Source organism: Opisthorchis viverrini (assembly GCF_000715545.1).
Source record: "Opisthorchis viverrini unplaced genomic scaffold opera_v5_30, whole genome shotgun sequence".
Classification (NCBI taxonomy): Eukaryota; Metazoa; Platyhelminthes; class Trematoda; order Opisthorchiida; family Opisthorchiidae; genus Opisthorchis; species Opisthorchis viverrini.
Genome location: NW_008751686.1, coordinates 1,786,304 through 1,805,086, shown reverse-complemented (window position 1 = coordinate 1,805,086; position 18,783 = coordinate 1,786,304).

The window sequence follows — 18,783 nt, the reverse complement described above, 5'->3', positions numbered from 1 at the left end:
ACCTCTATCACAGTTTCATTCTAGATCCCACACCAAACTGTGGCAGACTATCACTTAGATTTCTGCACTTACTCATGAGCTCGTGCCCAAATGCTGCAGGACAGGATTCCTGGTCGTCTGCGAATGAAATTCTCTGAGCAAATCACATTCGTACCGATGAAAGGGGAGGAGGCTTTGGGAAATTAATGAAAGGATGGCAAAAAGGATTATGGTAGGCCTCCATGATCTTGGTTCGCGGGTCACACGGCAACTGGGTGCGCTACATCCTCACTGTCCCACCAAATTCATTGCAAACTGAAACAGCTCCGTGTGGTCTGGGCCATAATTTTACTTTTCACGTGCCCATTCGCGCACTTGTAGAGTCCCAGTTTGGAATTTCACATGGTCGTTTGTCAGCGAAAAAGCCTGCCAGCTGCGATGACCCTTAGTGGTTTAAAAACACGGTAAAACTCATGTCAGGCTAATTCATTGGAACTGGGAAGTATGTACAAACCCCACGCCGGCCTGGATATTAAAATATTTTCGTTTTCAAGGCGGACAAAGTTTCAGATGGCCTGTTTATCAATGGAAAAGTATATATATCCAAAATGATAATAAATTTAAACGATAGGGAATGTTCAGATAGTTGAACAAACAGGAATCTATCAAAAAAAGAAGAGAGCCACGCCAGGTGTCCACTCGTTTGGTTTCACAAACACTACGAGGTTAATGTTAAGTAAGACACAACCGGCGAACCAAGGCCAATAAATACCCAGGATAAACGGACTTCAAAAGACCAAAAATTTGGGTGCGTGTTGAGGCTAGTCCCAGCTGTGCTAAACGCATCACAACACAAATTGCCATGCTGATCGACCGTTATTTTGACACCAGTTATCGAGGGGTTGACGTGTGCAACGGTAGGTACAGTGGATTTTGCTGATGATTACGGTCACAACATTATGAACAGGAGCAAGTGCCCTGTGGGAGTTCAGTGGCTGCTCACGAAGGTATTTCAACACGGAACCATCAATATTTTTGCACCCTTTTTTGGTTGAAGTGTCTTATAACTTTGGAGGAATTCCCCGGAGAATTATATAGCATTGTGTTAGCAATGATGACCAAAAATGTTTGAACTACCCTTATCAATACATAGGTTTCATCGCGAGGGCAGTCCACTGGATGCATTTCTGGCTATTAATCACAATGAAAATGAGGAGTGCTCATAGTGTTCCGAAATCAGTTACTACCAGTACCGGGTGGATGATACTCTGATGCTGAATATAAGCATGGAAAGTCTTCGTCAGAGTCTGAGTGTTGTCCATTCGGATGTTGCTGCCATACACGAACTTCTTCACTAGGAGTACTGCTGACGTACCTGTTAAGCCTAGTCTCCAGATGATACACGCAGGTCCTCGGCCTCTTCCATTGAACCGAAGAAAATGTTGTAAAAATGCTTTTTGCAAGGTTACGTGGGGTAGGTTCGCAACATCACGTTGTTGGTGGATCTGAACTACTCATAAGGACCACTTGTTTCTTCTCCGTGAACTTTGACGTGGGGATTGTGCACAGAAAACGGAACATTCGCAGTCTGATAGTTATCAAGCCGCCAGAACGAGGGAATAAATTTTCGTCGGCGTCCTGTATTTTCTTTCCAATTTTTCGGATGAAATAGGCAACGAAATGACCCTACGGCGTTTTTGGTCGAAAACGTCATTGTCACGGGCTATCAAGCAAATCCTGATTTGGCATCCACCATACTTCTCTGCCACCGGAGTGACGTAATCTTGGGTCCATGACGGTGCGGTAATAAGTTCGTCAAAATTTTTATGTATTCAGGAATATATCTGGGTCACCTCTAAGCTGCTCTGAACTAAGTGGTATCACAAGCCCTACTTGTGCAGGGTAAGCCAAGTTATTTGATCTGCAATCACGCAAAAAGACTGTTTTGAATGATAGTTCGTCACCCTCTATCCGATGAGGTAGTAGAAAATGCCTACATGTTTCAGACTTCGTGTTCTTAATATATCGTACAAACTTTTGAAGCCTAATAAAAGCTTTGTGGTCCATGACAATCAGCGTTTGCAAATACTGATATCTCACCCACTGGAGGCATATCCATTTTGAGCGGTCTCCTTAATACCCAATCATTTTCAAGAAACCGAAATGGGAAAGCGTATTTGGAATTTCAAACTTGGGCCGTTCGGAGCCCACGGAAGATGTGGTGCGACCGTAAGACGAAGGTGGCTACAGCTTTGCACGTCGATGTATGCCACCGGTGCCACAGAGTGTCTTCAGACTATCCCATTTTTGTTAGTAAAATGTTTACAGACATGATACTAGTTTTCCAACAATTTTTGTTGGCAGTGTTAATAAGTGGCACAACCAGGACAAGTCCAGCCCAGTTACTAAAACAGACGACAGTAGTGCTCTTTTTTGGATTTCCTGGATTGAAGACCGCGCTGAAAACCACCGGCGATCGTCGATGCACCCATGCAGCTAGAGGGGTGGGAGGTATACGAACGCGCAGTGGTGCGACATACAATGTACACCATCACTGCGTGCGTACCCGACCACTACACGAGGTTTTAGGCTATCGTCAATACTGCCAGATCTACAAGGTGCTTAGCCACCAAGCAATCATAATTGAGGCCTGCGCACCAACGAAGTAATTCAGCTAACAGATATTTCATGGTCGGGAGAAAGCCAGGCCGTTAAATTAGCTCAGCTGAGCAAGCAAGCGTTAGACAGCCGCTGGGAAGGGGGGTCGTGGAGAAGGCAAATGAACCGGCAGCTACTGAGAGCACTATCACCAAAAACCATTTACTTTTCGGGCTTTCGTCAACTTAACTGTCTAAAATTTGAACTTTTGAATTTTGCCCCTTTTTCCAAATGGGCCGCGCTTCTTTCCTATTAGCAAGTTCAAAATCGTGTGTGCTACCGCATTTATCGTTACTCAAGGCCCCTCACAATGTAGAAATTCGGCGATACTCCCACTATGCTCCGCCCTTGGATGAGACAGTAAAAGCTCTCCTAAGGAGGTCCGGTCTTCTTTACTCCCCTCTTCACCTGGAGTCGTAGAGCTCGCTTCATGACCAAGGGTCTGTGCGATCTTTTTCAAGTTGCATATAGATGCTGATCGTATTAGTTCAGATGCATAACACCAGCCACCGGTGGGAGAATAGGAATATCATGAAGATTTATGCAGTATGTGCACTATGGATTGACGGCGTTGGTGCGAGCTGCCATTGCGAGCAGAGATGTGGCGAACAATTGTAGAGCCATAGAAGATTTGATTGCTGCGCATTAGCGGGCACCACATTTTTGGTAGAAGAATGCGCTTTGGTAATCAGAATTCTGACTTTATTTTGGTTAATAATAAAAACAAAGCATCAGCCATTAGGCGGAGGTGATAGAGTGATCCGGGGCTAGAACACGGATAGAACAAAGCATAAGTTGTCTGGTGAAAAGCTAGGCAGTCACGCAGCTCACTCTAACAAGCTGGCATTCTGAAAGAAGGAGTGGAACCTGAATGTCATTGTGCTTGTGCGGAGATAGTTGCTAGCATTCAGCTCATTGAAAAACAGGATTTAAGCTCGGCTAAAGGAATGAGTGTTTGTGGTACAATGGGCCCGACTAGGGACGACCTCAGAAACAGGGGCCGGTCTAGTCTGCCAAGCTAACGCAACCGTATTACAAGCAGGCACACAATCAAGCAGCCCAAGTCGGATACTGCTAGGCGAGTCTGCGGTATGCTGGGATGGCGGCACAGGAGGTCGGCAGTGGTGGCTAGGTGGCACTTTGTGCCTTCTGCTGGGCGCTAGTCAATCAACAGGCTTCAGGCCAAAGTGAGGGGCAAAGTGCGTGGTTTGATTTAGGCCGCCTGTTCTTCGGTTGAATTCAAGAACCAGCCTTAGGTCATCCGCACATTCGTTCTTTTTTATTAGAAAAATGAATTAGCGCAGTAAATTCCCAACTCTACCCATCAAAGAATTGTAATCTTCGGACACATTTATTTTTATCGCCGACTCTGGCTTACTCCGATCTATTCACGTTTACCATTGGCACTCCAGGGAAGCGCTTTTTGTTTGTAATTGCTTGGAAACGCTTACAAGTTCTGTTGACGCACATTTTCACGCTTACCAGACACGTAAAAAACATAGTCATACATCTTTGGCTTATACGCCCATAGCATTTACCATACTTGCGCAGAGAGAATCAGGAATAGAAAATTGAGAATGCATGGTGGATAAACTTGTTGGCAGCAGGTGCTGATGGGAAGACTGTTTTTTGGAGCGCATCAGAGACCTAAGTGGCATTTATTCAGTGAATTTGAAAATTCAGGTTGGTCTACAACCAACTTAAATGAGGTAAGCCGTTGAATGTAAACAGAGGGCGGCCCCCAGCGCTACGGTTGGGATGAGATTCCTTATATGGCTTCGTAGTCTTCCGAACCACCGAACTAGTTTATTGGTCTATTGTGATCACCTTGGAGACTGATTGCTGACTTACTTCTTTGTTTTGTAGCATGAAGTAGTCGGTCGACAGAGGTTGCTTTATTATTAAGGCAAGTGATCAGTGAAGATGGGAAGTAACATGTGTGATGCTGCGCCTTTGAGCGAAATCGCCGAACCGATGGGTACCAGGGTTGCTAATAAACCGAATATTGGGGCCAAATGCCGTAATCTCATAGTGGTTACCATCGCTGTTTTTTCTGGCATTTTGGGAACTTCAGACCAATTACTGAATGCATCGACAACGCTGAGAAAGCACTGTCCATTGATTGGTCCGGAAAAATCCACATGCATGTTCCACCGTGGTTTATCAGGCTATGGCCAAGGCTGCGGTGACCGTTGGTTGGAAAACTTCTTGGCAGCCGCGCTTCGTAAACAAATCCGACATACCCACTTGATGTGGTCAGCCGTATCGAGCTAACAAACCCGCGAGCAAAGGCTTGCATGCGAATTATCCCTGGATGTCCTTTGTGGAACTGTACTTGGACACACTGGCGAAGTTAGGTAGGAATGGCAACTCCGTCACCAAAGGGAAAACATCGACTGACGACACATAACGGACGCCCTCACCGAAAAAGTTTCCGGATTTCCCCTGATGGACAGGATGTTGGCCAGCTGGAGTGGTTGCACTCCATTGCCTTCTGTAATATGCTGCCATTGTTGGTGGCATCTTGCACCGCCTTAGGTGATATAGTCTGCAAAGCCATAGCACGGACTTCCAGGTCGAAGACGTTGGTCGCTGTTGAAGGTGTCTTCTCGTCTCAACTCTTGAGAGGCAATTAAGCGCGCTAGTGCATCTGCCTGCCCAAGTTTCTCGGTTGGGGCATATTCTATGCTAAATTTGTATACGAGCAGAATCATGCCTTATGGTTGTAGACGGTTGGTTATGTAGACCGAAATACTGTTTTTGGAACCAAATGTAACCAACAGTGGTCTACGATCCATCGCAATTGTGAAGTATCAGCCGTAAAACATTCTGGGGACTTTTTCACCCTAAAAACGATGGCTAGCGCCCCTTTCTCACTCTGACCAGAATTCTGTTTAGCTAGAGCCAACGACCTTGTGGCATGAGCGATCGCCCTTTGCGTGTCATCAGAATAGTCGTCCGGGAACCCCCGTATCTACCAGGATTCCTGGTCCCACTAATCACAGGACCTAGTCGTGACACCTCATGGATGGGAGTTGCTTCCTCATTGCAATAACTGCCTCTTCCCTGAACCAGTTCGAGACATTGTAAAAATGTCTTCCAATGTAGTGATCTGATGACTAAGGGCGAACACGCCGCTTTCGTAAAAAGTTATAGGGTTAGCGGGTTACAGAGCAACAGAAAATTTTCACTAGAAGCTAGCGGTCTCGGAGTATAATCAATTTTTGGCGTCATTCTGGTGTTTGTCGTAGGGTTATATTGAACTGGATTGGTACGGTATTTGGTGGCATAAAAAAGGGTTCAGATGGGCAGATAAGTGGCCTAAAGCGTGGGTGGCAGAAAGTTGGTGAGTAACAGAAACATTCTACGGTTTCCATTAAGGCAATACGTTGATCTGTGAGAAAGCGAATGAAGAATGTGTTGCCATTTCTAATTTGCGCTACTCTGTAGTCACTTAGCTTCGTGTTTTCGTTTTGATGTAGCAGTCAAACTTCCTTTTTATGGCCGGATAGAGCAAGCGTAGTCCCGTAGAGGCCGAAACGGGTTGGACGATGGGATAGACACAAATGGAGTCAGGTCGATGTGAGGTCACCGATTACTACGATTTACTTGGAGGGCCATGTAGCCTTGAAGCGGGGAACTAAACGAATGATAGACGTGAGGGGCTTTGGGAGCAGCAGTTGCCGAAGTTTGGATCTTGAGAAGAGGAGCGATTAGACTGATGGTGTCTGGTGAGCGTCGCAATCTATCATTTACGACGATGTGTGACAGGAAAAATATAAAAAGGATGACATCAGGCTCAATAAACCCACAAAAGGGCACATTTTTGTTGGCCAACCTGGCTAGTTAGGGTTGTTAATGTGGTATTTGCTCGCAAAGAATCATTATTCACGGATTCACGGATTGATACGGAGGATCGAGGCTTTTGCTCAAGTTTCCCGGTCGGTTTTGTTCTTGTCGGTCAGTGGCTGTCGTTCACCTGAACGGCACAAGTGAAAAAAGGCTGTAGCACTGTTCTTCATGTTCTTAACGCGGGGCAGTATGCTTGCCAGCGCGAGGATTCGCATAAATAAATGTCTAATAATGCTTTAAATTGGGTTCTAAAAGGAGCGTGTACAGCAGTCGGAGGAAGGTCATTCCACGCAGCTACTACCCGAAATGAAACAAATTTTGTCCAGTAAATGTGTGTGCCCTGAGCCTGAAAATTTTCTTACTATGTCCCCGCCGGGTACTCCGGGGGAAAGAGATCAAGCATCGCGAGACGCGTTTCGTAGTCTACGGATTTGAGGCCGGCAACCATTCTCATGGCGGCCCGCTGGACACGCTCAATGAGGGTGATGTCTTTCGTACGTCCTGAGTAGACAGCTTGGTTGGCGCACTCCAGAAGCGGTCTGACGTAGACACCGTAGAGTATTTGGAAGTCCATGCGAGTAATACGGGAGAAGGTGCATCGGATCATCCGTAAAATGGCGAATGCCTTTTGGGCCGATTTGTTGGTGTCAAGATTTCCATCCTGTCTGCACTGAGCGTCAGTCCATCAGAAGGTGTAAGGTCAGGTGAGAGTATTTGCGTAGTTTTGAGAAGGTGAGGACTTAGACGACGAGCTAATGCGCAGTGAGGCTGACCGTTTGACCAGAAATAACGGGCGATGAAGGGGAGCTAGGTGGAAGGGGTTGCTAAACTATGGAAACAGAGGGTTTCCGCTATGCAAGGAGGGTTTGAGGAGGGGCAGAACATAGGTAATAATTGTTTTAGTGGCAGCTTCCAAGATGATGGAAAGGGACTATAGTTTCACTGGAGCTACCACATGAAATGAACAGAAGACTGTGTTTAATTCGCCAGTCACTGAGTCACCGTTGTTATATTATAGCAACTAATTGTGCGTGACAAAAATAGTCAGGCAGCACCAAACATGGCTTCTGGTAATCAGGAAATGACTAGCTCTTGAAATTCCACGTGTATGTGATCACTTTAGAGAACGAGATGAACAAGAGTGTGTTATATCTGGCTGATGAAGTGGACTTGGGTGGTGCAACCTCAACAAAGACAATGGTGGTAAAAGCTTTGTTCGTCAGTGTTAGCCATGGGCCTCGCAGAGTAGGTGCACGCTATCCGCAGCAATATTTAAACCAGACAAAACAAAAAATCTCCTTCGCCTACACTTCGTGGCGTTTTCAGATGAATGAAAACAGTGCAGGTCTAAGGCAACACACAAACATAAAATAATAGTGACTGTTTGCAGTTAAAGGAACGGGTGGTTTAGATGGCACAGTCAAGAATACGAAGTGAATGGTTGCAAGTATATTACCGGACTAAGTAGGTAAAGGCCATGGTATCGCTGCACTGGCATACTTCAGTTTCAGAACAGCCTCGTCACGGACACAATGTCCAAGGTGTGGCGATGTGTAACCCCACGTGTAACGAGAGTTTGTGTTGGTCAAGAAGATCCAAAGGGGAAGAAAAAAGCCAATGTAAGGTCGCTAGTGATTTTAGTTTCGTTGGAGATTTCTTCAAATGTAAAGCACAGATGCGGTGAAGTTGATTACGATCACGAGGCGCTTTTTAGGCAGGAACTGCCGGGTCAATGTGCTAAGATCATCAGCGCCTTGGGAGTTTGAGAGGGAGTATCGAACAGGCTGAAGTAAACTATAAGAAAAAATGGCTTAAAGTTGAATACAGTTAGGTTGATGACAACGAGTGACTAGATGATACAGAATACTAGTAGGTTTGTGTATGGTAGCCTGGAGATCAGGGGCTGGCCAAGCTCGACATGTTATCATAGTACAAGCGGCATGGAGGTAGGCCTATTGATGGTGTGATGAGGGGTGCCAAACGCAGGTAGGATGGTGATTGAACTTCCGAGACGATGGACTGGTTCAGCTGGATGTTGCTGCGTGAGTTGGACATCAACATAATTTGGGAGTTTAAGTGAACGTGAGAAAAAGTGTTACCATTTGCCTAAGTACTGCTATCAGCTCGTCAACAAGTGGTGCATTGCGAAACAGCCCGTAGGCGCTAGCATTCTTTGTTTGTATCGAAGAATTTGGAATTTTATTATAGCGAGGAGTGTGTATGTGTAATGTTTGGTTGATGAAATGCGATTTGGTATGTTGCAACCCCAAATATGACGGAGGTAGTTACAGGTTTGCATATTAATGTAGGTCGTGCCCGTCACAGTGTCTCCAGGTTATCCAACGTATCCAAAAGATTTACAGACGAAAGTTTAGTTTTCTGATTTCTGTAGTTTTTAGCGTTGCCACATTAAAAGCAAGCGGGACAAGTCCAACACATTTTATAGAGTTCCAGAATGAAAATCAGGGCTCGGAAAAAAACAGCGCTGGGCGAATTGCCCGCGCCTCTTTGGTGTAGGCAAGTGTACGGACACAACAAAGCAACGCTTCCTTCAGGTCGTACACTTTAAATCACCAGTCAGAGGTATAAAACTACAATCACCTTACTTGAAGCTTGCAAGCGGCCTGAATCCTCCTTATTTTTAGGGCCACGCACAAGACATCTGCTGCAAACTTGTTATAGTGTTTGGGCCCGTAGGCTGCAATCAACCCGCCGGAATCGTTGGAATGTCTTGAGACGAACTTTGCACTTACATGAAAGGATAATGAATGGAGGCCTGATCAATTACAGCACAACCTTTCATTTCTAACTGAACAACTTTATGAAGAACGTAAGTGCCAATCTGGCTGTGGTAAATTCTTCAAATTGCGGTTCACTTTCTGGTACAAAAGCAGCAAAAACCAACTTGAACTCAGTTTTCTCAAGGTGTAGTGTTTTTAACAGGAAAACTGCTTTTCTTTTATTCCGTGCGCAATAACTCTGTTGGCCCACACATCACAGCTTCCGAGCTGAAAGGACAACCTTTTCCCATGAACTGTACGTGCGACATCACTAGGAAGCGCAAACCCCGAGCCGCACTTCATTGTGAGTATAAGCTAGGAATTTAAGGTGGATTGGCTGAACGAAGTAAGCTAAACCTCGTACATATGAGCTAGGAAAATTTGGCTCCCCGGCATGAAAGATCCCAACTATATACATCTGCGTTAGGAAATCTGGTGTCAGCCAACCGGTGCTAGCCACGAAATATCCAATTTTATTTTTGGAAACGGTGATATAGCATCCAATGTCCATAGCCCTATGCTCTGGAGCAATGTCAAATTGTTTGGCTTACAGCCCTAGGTATTGTACGATTTATAAGAGCGTCTGTACCACCTACCAGTTTGTACGAATCGTTGCGGTAAACCATTTCTCTTTTGGCCCCAAGTTTATTGATTCTCGCCCGAAATGGCAGCTGTTATTGAGTGTTCCTATCACGATAACTAAAAATAGCGCCTATAGAGGTATCAGAAAGATTGCTTCTACATCCGGATATTTGGGAGGCCGTGTACCGTACAGAAATTAGCATACGCTTGTAAACCTGCGTCGCCATGTGCATCGTAAGTTTTGACAAAATTTTTCACATTATTTTTGCTGCGGAAATAACAAAAACACTTCTACTTTGTGCGGGTCAGATTCGTCAATGTTTAAGAAGTAATTTATGGCTACCGCTCCTAATTCCGTGTACTTATTACTTTGAAAACCCGCTCACTTAAACAAAAAATCTTTACCAGAACAGCCCTGAGAAGTGCACTCAGCGCTAACTTCTGTATCCTTAGAATTGTTGAAATCAAATGCTTCATCATGAGCTAAATATATACTGTTACGTAAGATAATGTAAGAGTTTTGTCCCTGACCATGTGGTAGCACATTTTCGAATGGGCCAAAAGGGTCAAGGTTGTGTTGAGCTCGAGTTTTTCGTACTGGAATAAACCAGAATAGCCAGTTCAACAACATATATTCGTAAGCAGTGCAAAGTAACTAAGCGTTCAAATGTTAGAAGTCGGTTTGGAGCTCAGAGAAAGTGACTTTCCGGGACAGAGATTTTTATATAACAAATGGAGTTAAAATGCCTAAATTGCACAAAAGTAGTCGGAGTAGTTGCAAGCAATATACCAGTATCGTCAGATGAGTAAAGTATAGTAAGAAGCATTCAACAAATTTCAGTTTTCGAAACCTGCCTGAAGACTAGACGTGAATGGTTATAAAGTGACGCTGGCAGTGGGTGTACGGGAAGAGGCCTGTTTGCATGTGCTGTGGGCGCCACGATGAGAGGCAGAATACGTAAATCAATGCAGTGTGCAACTTATATTTCAGTACACAACTCTGTATGTTGAGCCTTTACTGACAAGAAACTAATGGACATCAATACCAATGGGCTATACCAGGTAACACACTCATTTGTGCAAGCCTATGCAGACGATCATGAGACGCAGTACATTACTTTCTGCCCTGACAAAAGAAAGCTAGCGCAAGCTTATCCAAATTTGATTTGTCAATGTGACACAACGACCGGGCCGAAAGTCAACAAAAATCCTGAGTCCTATACAATAGACATCGGCAAATGAACAGTTACCAAAGAAGCAGCGATCCTTGACCTGATCCAATGGTAAGCACGATAAAAGTAGGCGTACCTCTAGTGCTTTTGGAACGGCTGATAATTTTGAACGAGTCACCCAGATTTATTAACAAAAACTAAATCAACTTCAAATGAACAGCTTTTAGTTGATGTATTGTAGCAGCTTTAGTCAGTCCGAAAATAAACGTCTAGGCCAATTACGCACTCATCAAGACGGCCGGACTCAAGTAACACAAAATGAGGACATAAAATCATCTCCACTATCGATCACAAGTGGAGTCATCCAAGAAGCGTGCTATGTATTGTAGCAGCTTTAGTCAGTCCGAAAATAAACGTCTAGGCCAATTACGCACTCATCAAGACGGCCGGACTCAAGTAACACAAAATGAGGACATAAAATCATCTCCACTATCGATCACAAGTGGAGTCATCCAAGGAAGCGTGCTAGGCCTCATCCTATTCTTACTGTACATCGACGGCGCCTTCGGTGCCATATCCTATGGTAAAGTCCTCCTCTTCGCGAGCAATATAAAGATTGCGTACACATTCCCCCCATCTGCACGAGCCCTTACGTTTCACCAGGTTAGGCAAGACTTAGATTCGCTGACTCGCTGGTCAAACAACTCCTGCCTAAGCTTCTCCTCCACAAAATCCTACATAAATTCCTGCCATTGGTCCCTCTCGGCTGATGCTTTCATAATAAATAAAAATAATATCACTCATTCCGCGGATATCAAAGAACTTGGCCTCAGATACTCATGTACGTTTAACTTTTCCCACCAGGTGCAGTACCAGGTTGCCCGGGCACGCAGGCCCCATCACCTTTCGGACACACTGGTCGCAATTTTTGAGCTATATGCACAACCAGTCGTCGAATTCTGTCCCGTATTCTCAACTCCTTATACCCAAAGTTGTAGGCTCGCACTTGAGAGCGTCCAAAGCTAATTCACGAAAAAGCTGTTCGCTTGGTAAACCCTCTCTCCTACCGCTCCCGCTGTCTGAGCCACTATGGCTCAGACGGTTTAAGATGAATCTTAATCTCCTACGCCGCCTGCCGCACAAAAATGCCTTTGTGGCAGAGGCTAGACCAAACGAAAACTCACGTCCTCGCTACCGATTCCGTAAATCCTGCAAAATTTTAGTGTCCCCCGCAGCTCGGACAAACATATGCCACTACTTTTTTCGAATCTGGAACAGCCTTCCTAAGCGGCTACGATACAGCACACATCATCATACTTTTTCTCAGTCCGTGGACAAATCCCTCATCTGTGAATCTGCTGCCACCCTACTTAAAACCTGAATACCATCCGACCTCCCATTTGAATAGGGTCCAGTACATATTTGCGTATAACGACGACAAAGTTATTAGGCAAGTAGAAGTTCCAGCTATTACATCTTCCTTACTTCAAGCCACTGTAGGCCTTAAACGCTTACTTGATCTAAGTATGTTGTGTTACCGGCCTGGCTGTTTATCTTTTGTCTCAACCAACTTATACATCGTTCTAGTCAAATCCCCACCCTGGATTACTCTACCAGCTCTGTCTGGTGGCTGGTGCTGTCGGCTTAAAGATAAACGAAACCAGTCAGATTTTTCTCACTACTATAGCACAATATACGACGAAGCATATACATCACATCCGTATAATGATTTGCTCCACAGCTCACCAAACGCTGCCACATACAACATCACGGTACGCTTTTGCTTGACATGGTAGCTAACACCAACGCTCAGTCGCCGTTTATCCATAGTGCACTCGTCCTGAATATCCCCATTCCGTCCCCACTGTCTCACTGGCAACTGTCATTTCACTGCCTCCTCCATGAATTGCCTCTACCAGCGCCTGTTTGCTGTTCGCTTGTTCGAATTGACTGAGCTGTTTTTGTTGGCCCTCCTTTCCCTCCAACCGGAAAAGAACTGTAGCTGGAGTACTGTGTTAGCGCACAAACCGCCCTTAGGACTGCTTGGGTGGATTTCCACCTCGCAGATCTGGAAGCATGCACGAAAGATGAAAACCTCGTGTGTTGGATGGGTACACCCGGCATGGAGGGTCGCTCTGTTACGTTGCACCATGGTGCGTTCGTATATCAACCACCCCACCATTAGCACGGTTGCATCGCCCATCGACGGTTGTTCTGACCCTGGCTTTTAAATTCGGGAACTAAAAATTAAAAAAAAGCATTGCCGTGTAACGGTCGAACGGCCTCTTCGAGGGACGCGTAATACCAGAACCTCCCGGTAGGCAAAACAAATTAGAGCTGGGTTTCTATACGATACTATTGGGGTAAGAGAAATTCACAATTTGTACAAACCTCGACAGTAGATACGCGTCCAAAACAAACAGTCCGCTTGGACTACAAAAGTGCAAAGCAAGGGAGCAAACAGGCTCCCAGGTGCGACAGACACACGTGCAAAGTTAGATACAAATGGCCAGATGACCTCAAGGCCAAATGGGTGAAGTGATAAGGACAAACAAACGTCATTTCATATATGCACACTAAACACAAAAGTGGGGCGGGGGTTACAAAAGGGGACAGAATAAACATGGGGAATTTCATTGTCAACATAACGGATAATACAGCTTAAGGTACCCCATCAGGCACCGACACGAATTGTCCGAGTCCACTCCTGCCGCAAGTGCCGACTTCGATGGAGTACAAGCGCAATCGCGTCCCTCCAGTAAACTCACCTTTCCAATATCTCTCTTAAGAACGCCGCCCGCCGTTCTAACATGCAGGGTTCTTACTGAGCTATCTGGGCTCCCCTCACAACTATCCACTACCCCTAGAGGCCATTTCTCACGAGGCAGGTCCTCACCAGAGACCAGAACCAAGTCTCCTTCGCCCAATTCTTGGGTTGCTTTGAACCATTTAGTACGCACCTGCAGCGTTGGCACACATTCCCTTATCCAACGACGGCAGAACACGCCAGCGAGATAAATGGCCTGTTTGCAACCAGTATGATATCGCGCGGCCAAACCGTCGCGACAGGGTACCGCAAACAGCACCCAATGAGCAACAAACTGTTTGGAGCAAACGGCTCCAATTCGTTGCTGGCTGCTGAAAGCGGGACTATAGGTCGGTTAGTTAGAATCCGTTCTGCCTGTATATGGGGCGCGTTCAGTTGTTCATCGGTCAAACACTGTTTCCTGCATAGACATAAAAGGATACGTCGTACTGACTTGATTATACGCTCCAGCACACCACCACGGTGGCTAGCTGCCGGTGGATCGAAGTTCCACTGTATATTCATAGTCAAAAACCGATCTGATAATTTACTCTGACTCCACCGCTTTATATCATCCCGAAATTCCGTTAGCGCACCAATGAAGTGCCTACTATTATCACTGTAGATACCGGTGAACTTGCCACGTCTACCAACGGAACGTACCAAACATTGTAGGAATGAATCGGTCGGCAGGTTGCCTGCCATTTCCAAACGGACTGCTCTAGTCTTCAGACAGCTAAAGATAGAGCCATAGCGTTTTTCGTGCGGACGGCCGCGTTTGGTCTTAAAAGATTCAAAGTAGTCCACTCCCACGCACTCGACGGGGCACTACCCCACTCCTACCCTGTCTGCCGGTAATGGAGCCATCATTTGTGTACTGAGCTGTGCTGACCATCGCCTGCATAAAGAGCACGCACCAATCACTCTTTTGACGGCGCCGGTCCCATTGATAATCGAATAGAGGCCAAGACCTGCCCTATTCCACAGTGCCCTTCTACTTCATGAAGGTGAAGTATGCTCAAGGCAGTAACTGGATGTCGGCTCCAAACAGCTGGATACCTGACTAACTGACTGTAGTTCGAATAACTAAGTCTGCCTCCCACGCACAAAATGCCACCGATCAAAACAGGTGACGATTTTCGTAAGCTGGAACGCATCGCATCCAGTACAGAAGCGGTAACCTGATGCAGGTCTTGCGCGAAGTGACTGGATTGTACCATTTTTATCAAACAATTACTTGCTTGGCGGAGTTCGGATACTCCGATAACACCGGAAAGTAGAGCCCCTTTTCTCGCTCTGCCCATCTTAGTCAATAGATATTGCCTGTAACGCAGTAACAAAGCCGCGACCCGTAGCTTCATCCAACAGGAGAACCGACACATTAGTGGGCACATGACATCATTTCCCTCCCGTCGGTTAGCCTGTGCTACAAGGCTCTTCAGAGCACCTCTACCACAGGGGTTAACCTTGATCTGTAGCAACATCTCTTCGATGTCGGCTGTCACAGCAACTTGCTCAAAATGAAAGCGCAGCAATACATTTACAAGTTTTGTGGTTAAATCAGAGCCCGGACACAGGTGATCGTTCAGGGACACACCATGACATTTGGCAGCGCAGTCAAATACAACCCGAATCTTTTCTGGCTTTTTTGGGCTAATAACCAGATGGTGTGGGAGATACCACTGCTTTGAATTTAATGGCAGTGTGGGAGCATCCGCCACCTGTTCAATGTATCCTCTCTCCAGGTATGCGCGGAGCACCTCATCCTACTTTCCGTGTAAAACACGATCCTTGCACAGCCTAGTTTTCAGATTATCCAGACGTTTCCTAGCCACCTGGAAGTTATCGGGTAAGGTAAGTGCGTTATCCTTTCATAAGAGCGGCAACTGATAATGCCCACTTATTCGCACCGCACCAGTCTCTGTTATCAACAGTCCTCTTTGATCCTCTAAAGAGAGACTAGTGTCCGATGCTGAAGTGTCTGCGAATTCCGAGTTGTTCAGTCGCTGGAAATGCTCCTGGATGCCCTGACTTCACCCGGTTATACAATGACTGACAACATTCTGCTTTGTCCCGTTTTTAATCGGACCAAGAAGTATCCAATCGAGTAAGTTTTTCACAGCAACCGGCTGTTTTTTACCCCCAGGCGCTGATCAAAGAGCCAGTGCGCTTCAGATACGTCACAACCAACAAGGATTCCTACATCGTTTTCAGTCAGTTCGCCGAAGGCAACTTCCTTAAGGTGAGGCCACTTGCGAGCCGCTTCTTCGATAGATGGGACAGCTCGCATAGGCAAGCTGTCACTGACGAATGCCTTGTCAATATCTATTGACTGGCTTTCATCCATTGATAAAAGCCTGATGTCACTAGCTTCCGATGTGCATCCCATGTAACCACCCAGTGTATCAATGGTCAAAGACGTGGGTAGCAGCCTGACCCCATTTTTCACCAAAAGGTCCCGCTTAGCTAGCGTTATGTTGGACTCAGTATCTAAAAATGCATACGTTATAACCTTTCCTGCAGGACTGTCAAGCTTGACAGGAATGACTCCTAGGTGTGCCGGAAGCCGACTACCTCGAGCTAAGGCACACAAAACCTCCGACTCTGAGGACGTCGAAACTTTGTTTCAGGGTTGTGATGTATGTAACAAACTATGATGTCATCCCCTACAACCCGACTTGGCGCATCGAACTACTGGCTTGCAATCTGGGGACATGACCGGGATTCTCATAAACAGGCAAAGCATGCATTATGCTCCTGTATGCATTTTCATCTGTCGGGAAATTTACTAAACAGAAAGCGCTGGCAACTGGAAATTGGGTGGGGCTGTGAACATAATGCGCAGGCACTTAGACGACCGTCTGCGTCCGGTCTGTTGTTGGCTAGGAAACTGGTATAACCATCCCGTCTAGGGGTTTGGTTGGTAGAAGCCTGCGTACAAGGGGGGCGTCTTACGTCCCCCTCTCGAGCCACTTGCCCGAGCCGACTCCTTGCAACACACGAGCGCTTGTTCACAAGCTCTGTGAAGTCTGTGAGCGTTGGGTGCCGGCCACTCACAGATATCTTATCTGCCACCTCAGCCCATTTGTGATGCAATGGCGAGGGAAGAGAGCGCACAATTCTCTCTACAACTGCTAGTGAGTGCAAATCTGAGACGTAATACATTTGCGTCAGCGCAACTTCACAACCGCGCATTTTTATACACAAGTCCGACAAAGATTTGGCTGCTCCAGTGGTCTGTCGTGCAAAGCGAAACAGGCTTTCTAGCAGACAGCGAGCGATAATATGAGGCTGATCCATGAGATTGCGTAGAATCTCCCGTGCCCTGGAGTATGCTACTTCCGGTGGGAGCATCACACATTCTTCAGTGGCCACTTTCGCTTCGCCTTGACAGTAGTGGATCAGATAAAGGAGCCTCTGACCGACGTCCTGCACCTTGCTCTCAATGTATAACTCAAATCGGCGGGTGAACCTCCAGTAATGACACGCATCACCATCATAGTATGATAGTTCCACCTTTGGTAGGTCCATAGTGGATGGCATTGGAGTGACGGAAATGGCCGGTTTTGACCCTGGGGATGGCCCTCTGATATCATCAGCATATCTTGGTGGTCTCCCATATGTCTGACATTGTTTCACGTACCTCGCTAACCGTTCATTGAAGCCACTGGTTCCCAGACTTCATCTTGTGAGTCCCCTTCGGCCTCTAGCTCAATTTTGGCTAACTCAGTTTTGCTATGTGCCTCCAAGAGAGCCCGCTGGAGCTCGACCACCCGCTTAACCCGATACTCGTGGAACTGAGCTATCCTTAAAGCTTTCTTAGCTACACTACCTTTATGACTAGAAGCACAAAGTGACTTACAAGAACCGGGGCGCGAAGCAAACTGCATTGCAATTGTTTCCTCCGCAGCTGCAATCGTTTCCGTGTCCTTGAATCCGGTTTCCTTCACAATTGTTCCAAATGTTGACATCTTTATTTTGAACAAGACGACGTAAGATGTCGAGTACTGTAACGGTCGAACGGTAACTTCGAGTGATGCGTAATACCAGAAACTCCCGGTAGGCAAAACAAATTAGAGCTGGGTTTCTATACGATACTATTGGGGTAAGAGAAATTCACAATTTGTACAAACCTCGACAGTAGATACGCGTCCAAAACAAACAGTCCGCTTGGACTACAAAAGTGCAAAGCAAGGGAGCAAACAGGCTCCCAGGTGCGACAGACACACGTGCAAAGTTAGATACAAATGGCCAGATGACCTCAAGGCCAAATGGGTGAAGTGATAAGGACAAACAAACGTCATTTCATATATGCACACTAAACACAAAAGTGGGGCGGGGGTTACAAAAGGGGACAGAATAAACATGGGGAATTTCATTGTCAACATAACGGATAATACAGCTGTCATCTGATTGTTGATGCTGGCGTTGGCCTTGCCTCGGTTAATTTATTTGGCACCAGTCACCATCGGGAGGCATTCATTGCAATCTCCCGAACCTTCTGTTGGATATAAAGATCTCGGGCACTTTAGTTCGTACTCCTCACCAAGTCAGTTAATTTTCGTACAGTTTTGGTGAATTCGTTCTCCCAAGTAACATTTACACTCGACCCTGCTCCAACAGCAACACTAGTGAGTCACTCAAATTTCGCTGCACACTGTGATGCTAAATTTCCTACTGTTATTTGTCCGTACTGCATATTTACTCATTTCATCATCCCCACTTACGCTTTACGTGGTCATACGCCCAACAGCCCACGGCCATGAAGCCCTATTAACGGTTTCGGTCTTTAGTTCAAATTAGCCGGCCAGGTCGCGGCAGTTCTGCTGCCTCTCCAGATCCATTATTCTGGCTCCATACTCCCTGCAGTTTTAATTTTTTGTCACGTTCTAGGCAGGAAGTTTTTTGTTATACCCTCACTAGTACTGTTTTTGCCCGCCACTTTTGTATCAGA